We start from the raw sequence: 17811 nt of genomic DNA, 5'->3' as shown, positions 1-17811 counted from the left end.
ACACACTAAGTCTTTCCCATGAAGTTTTTCCCTAACAAGTGTTTATTCAGGCCCACTCTAAATGCTGACAAAGATTAAAAATTCTTTGAAAAGAGTTCACACCTTCTGATATGGCCAAAACAGATGAGGGGAAAAAGAAAAGCTTGTCCAATAATAGAAATGGGCTAATACATCGCACAAAAACATTTCAGCCTGAGAAGCTTCTACAGTGATCGTTGGCTGCCAGGGGGGCAATGTGCCAAAATGCTTCTGAAATGCAACTGCAGTTGTAGACGAGCAATAAGAACATGTCTTGCATGCTGGTGCAAACCTCTGCTATCCCAACACAAAAGAGAGAGGGAATGCAAATGAAAGCCTTGCGTAGTTAGCTGGAAGACAAGCCCTCCTCCCCTGACATGCATGCCGCCTAATGAAGTGTGAGATAGAAGGGGGCAGAAGTATGCTTGTTCTCCAGCTTATAAATAGCGAAAAATCCTGTGTATGTAGTTCTTCTGAAACTGTTGCTCCAAAAATGAAAATTTGGCCTGGTTACATGAGGCTTCTGCTGTGTCAGACAAACTCTGCTTCAGATGAAGCAGGACATGACCATGCCTCTGGCTGGAATGCCAGGGGTTTAATTACTGCCTCTGCTGCTGACATCCCTGCCAACCTCATACAAGTCATGACGTCAGCTGGCGAAATCTGTTTCGAGTCTGTAAAATTAAGCCAAGTACGTGCTGTTCCCCACCCCTTCTCCCGGCTGTGCGGATGCTACGCCTCCCTAGGCAGAGCTGCTCTCCTGTACAGTGCATATGTACAGCGCTAAGTGCAGAGGGAGATTTACAGGTTGAAATAAAAACCCCACCGGCGAATACTAATTGGTTGGGTCTTTTTTCCTCCCTTGGTTTCAAGTTTTTCCCTTGCAGGCTTTCCACACTGCCTTAGCCTTGAAGACCTCTTCTGTAACTGGAGCCTGCACCAGCCAGCCGTGATGCTATGTCTGAAGGGGAAAGGAATCACAAACCTTCCACGGCAGAGCTTTTCTGGCATATTTTCTGCTTGCTATCTGCTTACAGGGAAATGTCCTCAGGGCAGGTGCCTTCTGTGTTGCAGGTTATATTCTGTCGGTATCTATCAGATAATAAAGCTGGTTTTAATTAAGACAGGCTGAGCAGTGACTGGTGCTGCATACCTGCAGTGGCACTGTGCCCAGGTGAGTGGGAGGTGAGACTGGCAGTCTGGAGACCTACTGAGGATCTCAGGGGTCAAACTTGGCATTTATCTAGCTGATACTGGATATTTACACTGTAAGCGGCAGATCTGTGCTCCTTTGTAACCCAGTGGATAGACACAGATTATTCTAGACCATGGTTCACCCCATCCTAAAATCCATTCTACAGAGAGTTTCCAGTATCAAGCTGTTGGTGCTGGAGTTGGACGGGCTGAAGGTGGTGAGGGGAGTCTGACTCCAACTCACTTGACCCCTCACAGTTGCCCTTGTCCATACGGTGATGGTGAGGATGTATTTCAGCTGGGTGGCCTGTGAATGAAAAATAGCACCAGGCTTATTTTATTTAGAGTTATATTCAATTACAGTACTGGCTTTCCCAATACATAAACAAAAAAACATGTTCTTGCTAGCATAATTTATACTGATTCCCAGAACCATGCACACACATGAGTTTTTATGCTAGAATAACCACACGTACCTCTGCTCTGCAAAGACCTTAACATCTGAACAGCATAAAACTGTCATTAAAAATAACTCCCCAAGTAAAGCTCTTCTACAAAAAGCATTTCTAAAGGAGCTGTACCCTCAGCAAAGAGGACCAGATGCATATCCCTGTCAGAACACATGGAAGAAATAAGCACCGATATCTTGCTGATATTTTTGTGCTGTAAAGCCTGCCAGGTTAGGAAGTGGATTTACACATAAAAAAAGCTACCCAGCTATTTTCTGGCACAAATCAATGTGATAGAGCTGCTCTGATGGAATAAAAGCTTTGTACCGCACCGCTGTTACTGTATATCAACCCAGAGCATCCGCAGGGTCTGTCCATTTAACTAGTGTACTACTTTAAAAATGGGGTTTGGTGTGTCCTATCGTGCTTTGTTTCTGCTTTTGGGAAGACCCAATGTCTGAATTGTTTTTCATAAGGATGCTGAAATCATTGCTGTTGCTGAAACAAGTGGCAGGATACAGGGGCACCTCAGGACCAGCCACCCTAGCAGGACACCAACTTGCTATTCAGGCCACAGGTACTGGGAAAATATGGCAACCTTGGCTTTGAAGGTCAAATGGAAAGATCAGCTTTTCTGCAAATGGTTTGGTCAGTAAATGCCCTTGCCCTCCAGCACCACTCAGTTAAAAGGCATAGTGCTTCTTTAGGAACAGGAGTGGCTGGTGACCTCGATATTTAACCAGCAATTAAAGATGATCATTGCAACACATGCAAAACCATCGCTTTTTGACACAGGTGATTTTGGGAAGAAGGTTGTACAGGCAACTGTTGGGGACATTCAGGTTGCCCTTGGAAAGCCCTCTTCATTTGAGAAGAATGTACCACCCTGGGAATTGTCTGCCAGAGCTGGAACTGCAGGAGGAAGCCACAGAGAAAAGATGGGGAGATTAGAAAAAGAGAGTGATGTGGGGAAGCTAGAGGGAGCTGGGAGAGACTTGGAGGAGGGAAAAGCTGGAAAATCTGCTTTATTTATTCAGTGGACAAACAAGGCAGCTCCTCCATCTATAACAATTACTCACCTTGCACGCTCTGGCCCCAGATTGACAAAGGGTTTAGGTGTGGTGACAGCACCTCCCATACCTCCCTTCCAGGTGCCTGGCTCCAGCAGTGAAATGCCCAGACCCCAGCTACTCACCTACACCTCCAACATGAGGTGCCATAATTGCTGGATAATTGCAATTAATACCTAAAATGGCCAATAAGGAAAGCTAAGGAAATGGGTCCCCTGCCTCCTTACGGTGGCTTTTGAATCCCACTGGTATGTGGGCACAAAAGAGGATTGTTTCTTGCTTTACCTCTCACATTGTCACGCTAAGGTTCAATGTATCATCCAAGGGGACGAGGACACTCAAAAAAGGCAAGGCAGGCATGGAAATGCCATCTTCAGTCTAACAGAGATCAAGACAGCACCTCCTTTCAAAGCACCCACATTGGCTGGAGGGAGGGAAATATTTCTTGGCTCATCTTGACATCAGACCACTGGGCAGTGAGGAATGTTAGGTTCATGAAACAGGAAAGATGGAGGACCATGACCACCTAGCCCAGTAATAAGGATCTGCTCCTGGTAAGGTGTGAAGAAGAGGGATCTTCAGGTATCCCTTCTCCACCACCATTTGTGTATGTTCTCTAAATAACTCTTTTTGAACAACAGCCTGTAAAGCCTTGCTAGTGTGACAAACATATTGGTAAACAGCAAAAAGGCCAGTATTAAGAGAAGAATATCACTCAAGCACCTGGGGATGTAAAACATTCAATAGCCAACCAGTAGAATAGGAGCCATTGCTAATGTGTGAGGTCTTTCCCCTCCAAACAAAACATCTCGCCAAGAGTAACCAGACACATGGGGATCCTACCCACTGCAGCACCCAGTGGAAGCATCACTCACAACGTGCGGAGGGAGAAAAAATTCTGTTTAGCAAACTTACTTTCACTTGCAAACTCCGTGCAGAGGTCCTGTAATTTATAGTCTTCAGTGCTTTTGGAGGCACAGTTTCTCAGTGCTTGGAGAGAATCCATGAGAAAAGTAGGAGACCCAGTTTCTACACCACCGGCTCAGAGTTTTTGCTTCTAAAATGGGCCTCAGTTTTCCTATCTGGAAAACTGAAGTACTACTAGGTCTTTGAGGTCTGCCCATAAACAATGCCTCTGGGACCTATAACAACAAAAGTATGAAGAGATGCTCTAATAACAGAGATGCTAAACAGTGTTATTATAGGCCGCATGATACAATGCACTATAATATTTAAAATATAAAGAACAAATGCCTGTTCAGTTGATATATTACACCCGAGATTAGTAACCTTAGCAGCAAATGTATTCAGGTCTGCTGGCAGACACCACAGAAGAGACACATAAGGCAAAGAACCTGCAGGCTTTCTAGTAATGTTAATCTGCATTTATATAGCACATTTCACTTGATGATCTAGAAGATTTTATTATTAAAACTCTCACCACCCTCCTGTGGGATAAGAACACAACACTGTGTCTTTTTAATTGATGGGTAACATGGACTTCATCAAGAAAAAAAGAGTTGAAGGTCAAAGAGGGTGAATGTCAAAGCTAGACAACTTACCACTACTACCCACCTTTTGTAACTCGCATCTGAAGAAGCAGAAAGCAAACGGGGATGCCCTGTTAATCAGGAGGTTACACTGCAAGCCATTACAAAGAGGTCATCATGAATGGTAACTACTGGCTGCATAGCACAGCTTGCGACAAAGGTAGACAGGCTCTGTTCCCTGAGCCACGAGCTGATGTCCCAAGGACGACACGTCCAACAGCACCTTGCACACACACAGGTGCGAGGGGCAAGCCCAGACAGATGTCTTCACGCACGCACATCCAGAGCATGGATGCTCCCCTACAGACAGAGCCAGTATCTTGGGCCCTGGCTCCCACTGATTTTGCTGCTTCCTGCAATATGAGTGGGACAATCCCCCAAATTGTGTCTACCTTTCAGAGGCAAATCCCTTCATGAAAAACACTCTAAGATCTTCAATTAACTCATGACCATGTCATGCCATGAACTCTATACACTCATTCAGCGGCTGTTGTCTAGTCCTCAGAAGGAAAGATGCTCTTTCCTGAGCCATGAGAAACACTCCTGAAATACAAGGCATGTTCTTTAAAGCAATTGCTTTCAACTTTTGGCCAGCAAACCTGTGGCATCCATGGACTACCTTTAATGGGTCCATTAAAGCTAAGAAAATCAACCTCTTACTAGTAGGTTTCAATTTACCATCAGGGGGGCTGAACAGCCCCCAAAAGTATTTTCAGAGTTCACAAATCAAGAAAGGTTGAAAATCACTACTTCAGAATTTCACACCAAAATTCCCATTCAACCTCCCCCTCTCTGGGTAATGAGATATGACAGGACCATGACCCAAGGCGGCATGGCTGCAGGCATAAAAAAAGTCTTCTCACTCAGGTTATTCATCAAATGAATAACCTGAATGAGGCTCACTTCATATTGAGATGATGAAAAAGAAGATGCAGCTAGAGTTGGGAGTCCAACTTTGTGTCTCCCCTTGGGAAGCATTTTCCCGTAAGATTAAACAATAGCGGCTACTGAATCAACATTGTGAACATCCTTGCTGTACCATCCTTTATCTATTTTCAGAACTCTGGTACAGAAAAAAGAAGTTCAAACCCACAGATCTACAACATTAAAATGTTGACTGATGGCATAGTTCCATAGAACGAGGAACCCCCTATATTGCAATGCCAAGACAGACATATCTGTGCGTGCGTGCATGTGTGCGTGCATGCAAGGACGTGTTCTTTGTGACTACACTGGCTCACAGTGATCACACCCGACACAAAAGCTCAAAATTCTCAAGTACCCAAACATTTTGGGAAAACAGACAACAAAGCTGAGGAGCCAGACTCCACCAGTGCCCTTGGTGAGGGACAGGCCACAGTGGCACCCTGTGATTGCACCATCAAAGGCCAACATCAGACAGCCCCAGACTACCTTTTAGACCCAAAACAGGAGGAAACCGGGTTCCACTGGCTCCACAGCTTGTGGCATGATTTGCTACTCTCCCTGCAGTGTCGCTGTGCCTTCATCGCACTGGGGCTGTCCTGATTAGGTGAGGATGGGTTTGTTCTCTGCTCCTTCATCTTCGCCTGCAGTACAGGCTTGGGAGACTCTTGCCCTGCTTTACCACTGACCTGCTAAGCTGCTTTCCCTCTCACCACCATCTTTGAAATGAGGATTATGACCTCTGTGAGACACTTTGATGTCCACAGATGAAGTGTGCTGCGACACATATATGCATTCTCTCTATTTTAAATGCTAGGTAATATGTCATGGGGTTTTTTTTCTTTTGTATATTCACCTTTATTATTAAAAATGGAAATCAATGAACCACCCTGAAAAAAAAGAAAGAAAATACTTTGGATCAGCCTTCTTTTTTGAAGATAATTACTGGAGAGAAAGCAATTTTGAAACAATAGATGGCAAAGTGCAATGCTTAGAAACTATAGGGCAGAACCATATATTTGTCCACCCCGCAGTTCACTGTTGCAATATTCCTGTTATTTCCCATTTTCTAAGTTGCGTACAAAATGTGCTTCCAAAATAAATTATTTGGCTCCGAACTGCTGCAATGCATAGCAGGACGCCTGTCAGCACCCAGTGTCACTGATGGAAGATATGTCCTATGATCCACTCGGGAAGATGAATTCAGACTGCAACAAGTCCTCGGTGAGAATACAGCACCTGAAAATGATGTGCACAGCATTGAAACCCTGGCTTGATGAGCCACCCAGAGCAGTTTCCACCTGACAGTTTCTTCTCAGGAATGGTCTCATTCTCTGCCTGGACAGATGCGCTGGCTGAACCGGGGTGTTCTGAAGGCACTGGTGGAGGATCGCAGGCAGTTGTCAGTTGTACGCTGTACCTGCAGATGTTTGGGACTCAGTCAGATGTTGACCCTAGTCCTAAAGAACAAAAACCAGAACAGAACTTTGGACCAGCCAGCGATGTCCAACAAACCCACAGCGGCACTGTTTTGCCACATATAATTGAGTGCAGAATTTGCTCTGCATATAACTTTAACTGCTGAGGTTGGCAATTAAAATATAAAGATGTGATTCCCATGTTCCAGGTTTCAGAAATATAAAGGCACGTATTATAACTTACAGATGAAGAATCTTTTCTATGGAGCTTCTAAAAATAGTAAACAGAGCCGAACCTGTGCTTCAGACCATGCAAAGCAACAAGAAACCTCTTCAGGACCAAGCAGCGTCACAGTCTGTTTGGATCCCTGAAATTCACAGGACAAGGTAGTCCATAAATTCAGCTATATTTTATGAGCTCATAAAGAAAATAAAAAAAAAAACCAAAAGGAAAGGAAGGGCTAAATCCCATTTGCAAAGACCAGCGTGACACGTGAGTTCACTCATTCATTGCTTAATTAATGAGGTTTTAAATCACAAGTTCTCTAATTAGAAAAATGTATAACTCTAAACCGTAACTTGTACAATTATGTTCAAAATAGTTACCCACCAACGGTGAGAGTGCTCATCCTCCCTCCTCCTCCTGGCGTCCCCTGTGTCACACTGGGATGCACAAAAGCCTCGGCACTGCGGCTGCTGTTGGAGCCGCCTCAGGAGCTTTTTGGGTGAGCTGACGCATTTATCGCACCCAGCATGGACATTCATCTCTACCACTGCCTGGAGTTCGGGGGGTCTGAAGAAATTGCCCGACAGGGAGTGTGCAAGGAGGGTGGCTGCAGGGCACAGCAAGCTGCAGGTGACAGGGGCTGCAGAAGGACCTTCAGCCCTTCCTGGCCACCCTGCCCTGCCTACCTCTTGCCCTGGCTTTGACCTCATGGCACCGCTCTGCGCAGATACCCAAAACTCACCAGGACTTGGTCGGGGGCAACCTGCTCGAGGTGAGCCTGCCTGAGCACATGTTGGACCAGGTGACCTCCACAGCTCCCTTCCAGCCTCCACCCTCCCAGGGGACTCTCTGCTTTCCTGGGTTTCACTCCCAAAGCACCTCAGCTCAGCCCTGATGCCTGCTGGACAAGGGGTGCTGGGACAAGGGACCATCCCAAACTCCTCCCTGAGGATTCATCACAGAACACCACCTGCCCACTCCACAACAGCTTGCAGCAGACACAGTCAGAAGAGAGAAAAGTTTTTTATTGTGGACAGCAGCTACAGCAGCCCAGGACTCACAGCAGTTCAGCTGGTGAAAAGGAGTTCACACCTGCAATGACAGTCAGAAAGCTCTGAGGAAGGCAGGAAGGGGGAGGGTGTTGTTGCCCTCTCTTTGGGGAACAGCATTCACGAGGCATCGTTCCTAGTCCAGAAGAGAGAGCTCTTGCTGGCACTGCCTACAGGATGGCTCCAGTGCCTTATCCCCATGGGCATGCCCTTAGAGACCTGGGCACCTGCAGAGATGCACAGTGCCCCTGTGCCACACAGCAGGGTTCAACCAGGAGTCCCTGGGCAGCTGCCATGCAGTTCTTCCTAAACCCTGCACAGCACCATCCCTTGCCATCCCTCGCCAGCGACTCAGTCAGACTTTGAGCAGCGTTGAGAGCTCAGAAAGATGGGCAGTGGAGCCTGGTACACACCTGGGCCTCCTGACCCACTGCACCTTCCTGCATCTTCTCATTGCTCTGTCCCCAAAAGCATTTTTGCTCTTCTTCCTCTTCTTCGCCATGCAGCTTTCCCTCTCCTCTCCCCAGGCCTCTGTTCTCTTTCACTTTCTTCTCATGGCCTGGTCCTGAGGAGAGCCTGCAAACCTTCCCAGCTCACAGGGGGATTAGTCCGGGAAAGCCACCAGCCCCTGGAGGCAGCTCGGATTTTAACCAAAGCCCGCCCCTTTTATCTTCTGGCCTCTGCAAGGCTCACCACTTCTGCTGGGTGCCCCAGGGACTCTGCCGCGCTCTTGAGGGAGGTTGGAGGCAAAGCTGCAGGTGCCTACAACAGAAATGCTGCAGTCGGCAGGTGGCAAGGGACATCTGGGACAGTAAAGTGATTCATTGCCCAATTGCCACCTCAGCTCTCCAGTGGAGATCCCTTTGGCTGCTTTGCATCAGCCCCATCTCACTCAGCACCTCCACCCCCCCAGAAGAGACTTGACGAAGCTCTGATGAGGTCGGACCACAGGAAAAAGCCTTGGAAGTTGACAGCTACTCCTCTCTGCCTTTTTGTGGGCATTTTGGCTTGGACTGAGCACATGCCGAAGGCATGGGAGCAACAACCTTGCCAGCTTTCCTTACCATGGATGGTCCCGGTGGGCAGAGGGCGAACCCAGACACACCCCAGCTCTGCTGCCAGGCAGAGGCCCGGCAGCGACTCGGCCTCATCACAAGCTGCCCTCCTCCACCAGACACGCTCTCATGCTATTTGGGGACCTGACAGACCTCTCCCCTTTCGGGTTCCACTATCGTATCTCCCCCGGCTGCTTGGAGGACAGCAAGCAGAGAGGGGGGTGCATGTGGCAAGGCTTCTGCCTCATGCTCACTGTCTGCCGGGAAGGCAGGGACGCTTTGGTCTTCCAAAGGCAGAGCTGGAAAGAAACCGCCTGTTGCAGACAAGGGACTTGTTGCAAGTCAAAAGCAGCTCAGGCCAAACCCACCCAAAGCCAGACACCACATCCATTTCCAGCCCAGTCTGCAGGCTTCAGCTCATCTTGCAGAGCAAAGCCTTTGTGCCCTGAGAGGCAGTGGCCAAAGAGCAGCCATGGGACAAACAGGGCTGAGAGGACAGAACACGATGCCCAGCCCCGCCAGAAATAACGCTGATGTTTCTGGTGTCCCAAGCCCCCGCCTGTCACAACCCTCCCCCTCCCTCCTCTGACCTCTGGATCTCTCCAGGGGGGCTGGCAATTCCTGGGCTGCTGGAGACAAAAGGTCCCATGCCTCTTCCCCAAAGAAAGAGTTCCCTGCAGTTCTCCAGCAGAAACTCCACCAGCACGTTCACCTGCACACAGCAAAGCCTTGCTCTCAACCCAGCTGCCTGCAAAGGCACCAAGCAGCCTTTCCCACTCCTGACCCTTGCCTCTGCGCAGGCAGCTGCAGCTGTGAGGCTGCTCTTGCAGGCAGCCACCCCACCAGCACTGCTGGGACGGGAAAGCTGCAGCCAGCTGCGCAAGTCAGCATACCTTCTCGGTGACCTCCAGCATGGCCTCCAGCGGGAGCCGGTCCTCATTGGGTGGGCTCAGCAGGTTAGGCCCCATGCAGATGACCAGGTTGCTGAAGCTCATCCTGCTGGTGGCTGTGTTGTGGTTGTGGCCTGTGTGCTGGAGGAGGGACAGCAGCTGCTTCAGGAGGAGGAGATTGGCTGCAGGCAACTTCTCGGCCACCCTGAGGGAAGAGGAGCACAAGGTTCCTTCTTCGGCAGATGCTGGCCACAGCCATCCCCCAGGCTGTCTTGCACAGCTTGCCAGGGGCTCTCAGCCAGCACTGATCAGGGCTCCAGCTCCACAGGCTGGCTGCTGCCCATGCTTACGCTTTCAGCTCTTGCATCTTCTCCTCCTGGCTACTCTTCTGCATCGCTGCCATCCAGTCGTTGTAGAGGTGGTTCACCAGGAGCTTGGAGGTGATGCTTCGCAGGAAGTCCTGCAAGGCCAAGGGCTCCATGTCCCCACAGCATCACATCCAGTGGCTACTGCCCAGCGCCTCTCCTTGCTCGTCCAGCTCACGTCCTCCCTTGGGCTGCCCAACCTGCACGGCGACACTCAAGGGACAAGTGAGCACAGCTACACCGCCTGCAGGAGGTTGCTGTTCTTTCCAAAACTCACCTGGTGAGCGGCAAAGTCCCCCTCCATTGCCAGGCGGCACTATCGCAGGCCCTTGCTTGGGATCAGCCTGCAAGAACCAGGCTGTGCTGAGAGATCGGCCCCGCAGCAGAAAGGGCCACCGCCAAGCTGCTAGCTGGCACCAGCAACCTGAGCATGGCAGAGCAGGGACCCTCTGCCCTCCTGGGCTCTCTGCTCCACGCAGCACGGTTCTCCCCAGTGCCACCAGTGAGGCCGTGCTGCCGTGCCTGCTGGCTCCCCAACCCTCTCTGCTCCATGACTGCCACCGTGGGACCCTCCCTGCCTCCCGCACAAGCTCAGCCCACTCGCCGCATATCCCTGGCAGCCCAGCACAGCCCGAGGCAGGCGAAAGGCAGCCCTGCTCACCTCTGCATGGCCCTCCATCAGCCTTTCCAGGCTGCTGGCGTTGAACATCCTCCACTGGGCAAGAAGAGAAGGAGAGGCAGACAGTGAGCAGCAATGCCTCTGCTGATGGGCTAGAGGACCAGTGCTCGGGGACAGAGCCCAGCCCAGAGAGACATTCATGGCATGGTGACAGCTCAGCTCCTCCTCGAGGAGTTTGATGGAGGGCAGTCAGGTTATGCAGGCTCTCTTGTCTCCTTCTGGAGCCCTGTGCATGGGGAAGGGAGAGGCAGAGAGCCGGATGAGCCCCAAGCTGCCTCTTCTCTTTCCCCAGGCAGCTTTCCCCAGCTGGGGAGCTGTGTTCCCCCATTTGTCTGTGCCTGGAGCATCTGGGGGCAGATGGGAGCTGCTGCTCCCCAGCAGTGTGCCCAGCCACAGCTCCTTCAGCGCCTGGGAGCTGCAGCAAGAGAGGAGAAGCAGGGTCAGGCCCCACTGCCCCCCAGCCTGTGGGCAGAGGCAGGCACCTGCACAGCCCTCCCCTGTGGGGAAGGACACAGGGGCAGGATGAAGCCCCCCGGGGCAGGACAGAGGCCCTCCCCAAGCCCAGGCTCCCTCTGGCCTGCCAGAGCAGCTGCTGTTGCCCTTTCTGTCCTGGGCACCAGCAGGTGACCGGGGCATGCAGGAAGTGGCAATGCCCCCCGGTCCCCCCCTGCCAGCAGGCTGCCTGCTCCCTGGCCAGGCTCTGCACGGAGGGCAGAGGCCATTCACTGGATTCTTCGGCCTCCCCCGCCACCTCCTTCCACAGCTCAGCACCCACAGCTGCTCCAGGGGCAAGCGGAGCTGAGGGCGCAGGGTGGTGCCACCTCTGCCGGGAGGAGAGGCGGGCAGCGAGCTGGAGGTGGCCTCCTCACGGTGCCCTGGGCAGAGCCCTGTCCCCCAGCTGCCCTTGGCACAGACACTGGTGCATCCAGCACCAAGGGTGCAGGGCCTGGGGCTGGTGCCAGGCTGTCCCTGCCCTGGTACCACCAGGGCCCGGGCTGGGGGAAAGGCCCCTGGGCTCCCAGGCTCTTACTTGCAACTTGGCGATCACTCAGCACAAGAGCCTCCCTGCAGAGCAGAGGGCAGCGGCCATGAGCAAGGCTGCTGCTGCTGCGGGGCCTGCCCGTGCCCGCCTGGCCCCGAGCGGGAGGGAGAGCCCACCTGGAGATGCAGCAGCAGTTGGCCTGGCCCATCCCGCCCAGCACAGGAGGACCCTGGCAGAGGCCCAGGTGGTGACAGCAAGGATGGGAAGTGGGGTGCCCATGCCGGGGTGGGGGCAGCGCTTCTCGGCCAGAGCCTGCCTCCTCCCAGTGCCACTCTGTGCTGGCACAGCTCCCTCCTGCTGTCTCTGGGGGCTGTTGGCTCCAACTGACCGATATCCTGAGCTCAACAGAAAGTGTTTGGGTCTGGGGGGACACTGCGTTGGGGGTTCCCTCCACTAGGGCCATGGCGGCCTTGCCCTGGGCAGCCGAGAGCAGGACACAGCCGAGGGGAAGGACCACCTCCCTCCACCTGCTGGCAGCACCCCTTGCCTTGGGCTTCACCGCTGGTTCCTGGCCTCCGACTGCTCTTGGGGCCACAAGTCAGCACCCTCGGGGCCCTGCCACTCAGCCACTTGGCCACCCACTGCCCTGCTCATCAGTCCCTCTGCTTCTTGCTTTCTTCCAGCCCTCAGGCACATCTCCCTTTTGGAGTGGCCCCAAAAGCCCATTCACCAGCTCACTCAGCACTGGAGGGTGCACCCCAGCAGGGACGGCTGCAACTCCCCTTTGCCTGAAGCATCTCTTCTCTAACCTCATCCCCTGCCACCTGAGGATCTAACCACACCCTCTGGCACTAAGGGGATGTCGCCTTTCCTCCAGCCTTTCCCCCAGCTCTCCAAGGCCTGAGATGTCTGAAGGCTGCTCTTGCTCGGACCACTGTGCCCTAGGAGGGCTGGCAGAACCCAGAGCAGCCTGAAGAGCTGCCATAGCCTAGGGAAGGCCAGGAGGGTTTTAAGAGGGAGCTAAAGAAGTCCCCAAATGTGACTGTATGACGGTCATGGGGAAGTGGGCATCACCAGTCTTTTCACTGCCTTGTCCGGTGCTTGCTCCTGCCTTATGGTTCTCAGCATCTATGGTCTTTACTTCTCTGTCAGTACTTTAGTGGGGAACCATTGGCCTGGTTTTCCAATAACAGCAATGTGGTGTTGCCACCTGCTGACAAGGAGGTCCCTAAGCCACTGTGCCTCAGTCAGGGGGATGTGTGGCTTTCCCTGGATTCCTCATGCCCATGCCTGGAGCATTCACAGTCAGCCCCACCCTATGTCTTCAGGTCTCCCTGGGCTACTGTGACAAGGATTACAAGTGCACCTTTTCTCTTTCCTAAATGGAAGACCACCTCCTGTTAGGGGACAGGGAGAAAGAGGATAAACAGCAGCCACTAATAATTTAAAATGTGCATAGAAAGAAGACCTGCTGATACTTAGGGGTAAAAGCCCATTAGCAGTCGTATTCTATATCCTCTGGTAGATGTGATGCAGGCACGATGCATCACAGTCATGAATCTCCATCTTTAAAATCATGAGTCTGGACTGAAAATGACAAGATTTTTAATGTATGTATATAACAGTCCTTTTCATTTGCTGCTAGATTTCCGTTGTTAGGAACGTAGGCAAATTCTCAAATTGCTAGAAACTGCCCCTAAGAAAAAAAAAAAAAAAGCTTGAATAAAATAAAAGCCAGGTATTGTAAAATCACAAAGACCTCAAAACTGAGACTGAAAGACAAAAGAACCAACATTATGAGATTCACAGTAAAATTGTTGAGGTATGATAATATCAAAGAAGTCCCAAATAAGACACAGCAGAAAAGACCAGCCTCTGACACATTTGGACGTTTGTAGGAACCGAGGCAAATTCCCAAATTTCTAAAAACTGCCCCTAAAAAAAAAAAAAAAAAAGCTTGAATAAAATAAAAGCCAGGTATTGTAAAATCACAAAGACCTCAAAACTGAGACTGAAAGACAAAAGAACCAACATTATGAGATTCACAGTAAAATTGTTGAGGTATGATAATATCAAAGAAGTCCCAAATAAGACACAGCAGAAAAGACCAGCCTCTGACACATTTGGACATCAATTCTCTGCAGACAGGACTGGAAGAGCTGAAAGATCCTGAATGTGAACAGCCTTCAACCAGCAAGTAATGCCTTATCTGACATGCCTTTACGTACATGCCCTTGGTTCCTGGTGCAGACTCCAGTAAACAATCTGCAAGACAAATATTTCTGACACACACCTGCTCTGCACCAGACCTGCAGCAGTTCTGTGCGCGACCAAATGACTCGCTCACCAGGACCACCTCCTTAAACACCAGTTTACACAATCTCTGTTACTGAAAGCCCAAGAAAACTGACTTTTCCCCTGGATTCCCCCGGATTCTTCACAGACAGAGCTTGAAGGCCTCAGGGCAAGACTCAGACCAGAATAATTCGGGGGGCAACAACAAGCAAGGAAGCCACATGAAATAAATGTCAAGAGAGGGGTGCTGCTCCTGTCCTGGATTCCCTCCTCCGTCCATGAAGATGTGACAGCACTAGCCTGTGAAAGCACACAGGCACACTAAACGCCCTCCCCACACTGTCTGTACCGATAACTGTCATTTGTCCTTCCCACAGGTGAGCATGGGAGGCCAAGCTTATGAATGTTTCCACAGATACGTGGCACCCCGTGCTTTAGACGCAATACGCAGCACCAGGGGAATCCATCCTTAGGACACTTCGAAGCCATACGGCAAGTGGGCAAGTACAACATCTCCTACTCTGCTCTCCAGCCCCTTGCAACACATCGCCAGCACTGTCCTCTCCCAAGCCCTGCCTCGGGCACCCACCCAGGGCAAATTTATGTAAGGTTGGGTTTGGTCTCCCAGACCTCTGCCTGAGGATTTGCAGTGGCAAAGCTACAAAGGTCAAAAAAAGCCACCCAACCCAAAGAATTGTTAATCAGCACTGCAGTTTTACTGCAGTAATTCTGAAAAGGAGGGATTCCTCTGAACTGTTATACACTTGTCTCCAACCACTGAATCAAACTTATTCCCAGACTTTCTCCTTTATCATATTACTCAGCTTTTTCAGAGTCTTACAAAAACCAGGACTTCGGTGCCTTGCCACCCAGAAACCAAAGGAAGCTTCCACGAAACCAGCAAACACCTCCCATCTTCTCACCAACGTCATTAAAAAAGCAAAACAAACCAGAGAGGTTGTACAAGTCAGCCTATAAACCCAGGCGTGAGGAGAGCAATGTCAGTGGTAATGGGGCAAGAAAGGCAGGATAATTATACCACACCAAAATTGCGATCGTGCTGCATTCCTTTCCGGTGAAAGCCGGCTAAGAATTACATACACCTTTTTAAATCATCAGAGGGAGTGCCTGCAAGATATAAGGTGCTGGGATTAAGATGAAGTTCTGGGTTTGCCAGTTCTCAGCAATGGCTTTGGTGGCTGGGCTGGGCATGTCATTAACTGTTCCCAAACAGTGTTCACACCATGCCACTTCTTAATCTTTATACAATTCTCCATATTTCAAGATTCCCAGGCTCCCATTGAGCTGGATGAACCCAGAATCAGAGGACAATACCTACTCACAAGGTTTTTTGTACTTGGTCAAGCAGTCAAGTTCAGTAACTTGTACCTCAGCATTATTTCAGTGGAGCACATTTTTATCGTATTGCTCCAGCCACTACCATGAGGTCTGCAAGCTCAGGCCCTCAAGCACGAAAACTCAAGAGCTTCCCCATCAAGAAGGCTGGTACAAATACTGAACAGGGCCCTCTTTGTGCGCATGATTTAACAAAGACTGCATGGGTGAGGGAACAGATTTGGCTGAGACCTCTCCCTTTTTCAGAAGAATAAGCACAGGAGCTTTGATAGCAGCTCTCACCCTTGCAGCCCTTTTTAGAGGGGAACCCACAAGGAAGCTGGGTCTCGAGGAAGCTCCTCCGTGGGTGGGGAGGCACAGTTGCTGCCCAGAAATGTGACCCTGCTCCACAGACCACTGGGCAGTGCAGAGATAGGTTGTCCTCTTCTTCTGGAGAACGCCTCCCTGGGAGAAACCACAGGAGCAGCCATCACGCCAGTGGCACACAGAGGCGAAGCTCCTGCTCTGGCTGCCTCACCTTGTTGGCGGTGCAAACAGGATTTTCAGTGTCCTCCTGGGCTGCTACAGGGTGAGAGGAGAATGTGGCACAGAAACAGAAAGGCGCAGATCATCAGTGCCTTAAAAACACACAAACGTCCTCCCCCATCATAACTTCATACTGCAGGTTGTTCCAGTCAATCTTTCCACAGCCAACAAAACAAATATTGCATTTGTGCTAGTTTTCAGGAAACACACCAAAAAAGACAAACACAAGGCAAAGCAGCTAGCCAAATGGCCAAGTCTTGGTATTTAATTATTTTGAAATGCAAAAGTTCAATTAAAACCGGCTACAGAACAAAGACATGATGACCTCTTTCCTCACAAGAATTCATGCTTTGGCACAAAGGACTGGCTGGCTTGATTTTATATCCAACAAATTTAATCTTATCCAATAAAGTGGTTCCCCGTACAGCAGAGAAAAAGATGATGTGTTCTGGAAAGAGCTCTTTGGGCATCATTTAACACTGCATCACTAAATAAAAATAAAAAGCTTAGGGCAATTTCTGTTCTCTCTTAGGGCAACAGAAAAAAAAAGCATAATGCAGCTGGCATCAGCACTGGTGAGGACAGAGGTGACCAGCACTCAGGAGCTGACAAAACCATCGAGCTAACTCCAGTTCCTCGTTGTGGTGAACACAGGAACGTACTCAACTCACCACTCGAAAGCCAACTGTTTCTAATGTGTGATGGTTTCACGTTACTGCAATGTTTACAAATTCAGTCTCCTGGCAGTATTTGAGGAAGGTGCTTTTCCACGCAGTGACAGCTGACACCCCATGTTTTGGCATGAAGAAAACGGTCCAGTGGTTCTCCCATACCGAGACCTGGGCCACAGGGCTGACCGCTGCCTTTGTGTCCAGCTGTGTTAGTACAACTGAAGAAGCCATGACTTCAGCAGGTGACTTCCAGCAGAGCTGTAAGCACAAATATAAGCTTCTATGAGCCACCTCCAGCTGGGCATCCAGAGATGAAAACATCCCCAAATTAGTGGGCACTAATGAAAAAATAACCAAGCTCTAAACACTTGCACAATCTTTACTCACTCTCAGTAGCTCCTGATTTCTCAAATGGCACCACTTACTGGTTGCAAGCATTTCCCAATGGACCGGCACTGTCATATTGAAACCCTAAATATTGCAGTGACTTAGCTTCTTCCACTCCACTTTACACAACATGAGTAATTAATCCTCAGCACACCTCAGAGGAGGAAGGACAGTGACATTCACCAACCCAGCCCAGCGTGCAAGCAAGAGGCACGAAAAGCCAAGTGACCCATGAGAGGTCCTGCAGAAAGCAGGCCAAGCCCAGCCACCCCGTCACATTGCCAAAGGGATGTTCATGCCACCAAATCCCAGCCATGAGGAAGCAAGAAGAAACTCCTCCTCACTTCACACCCCCCACCACCCCAGGACCCTAAACTCATCAACAGGACCATTACAACATGCCGCAGCCGCGAGCAGGGCTGGTGGCCTCGGCCGGAGCAGGGCTGGTGGCCTCGGCCGGAGCTTTGCCGTGCTCTCAGCAGAGCAGGACACCCACAGACACCGCCACGTTGCATAACTACGGACACCGCATGCCAACAGGCGCTCCCGCTCTGCAACGAGCCATCAACAGCCGGCCGGCTTATGCAATTACCGTGTCTCATTAGGAGGCTAGCGGGGAGGATTTCAAAGGAGCTGCTGCCTGACTTGGCCGAGGCTGCGGCTCAGCCCGCAGCACGCTCGGCAGGCGCCCGCTGAGCAAACACCCGG

The sequence above is a fragment of the Egretta garzetta genome, unplaced genomic scaffold (genome assembly GCF_000687185.1).
Source record: "Egretta garzetta isolate BGI_Z169 unplaced genomic scaffold, ASM68718v1 scaffold360, whole genome shotgun sequence".
Taxonomy (NCBI): domain Eukaryota; kingdom Metazoa; phylum Chordata; class Aves; order Pelecaniformes; family Ardeidae; genus Egretta; species Egretta garzetta.
The sequence above is the reverse complement of the archived record's forward strand: the minus strand, read 5'-3'. Positions refer to the sequence as shown.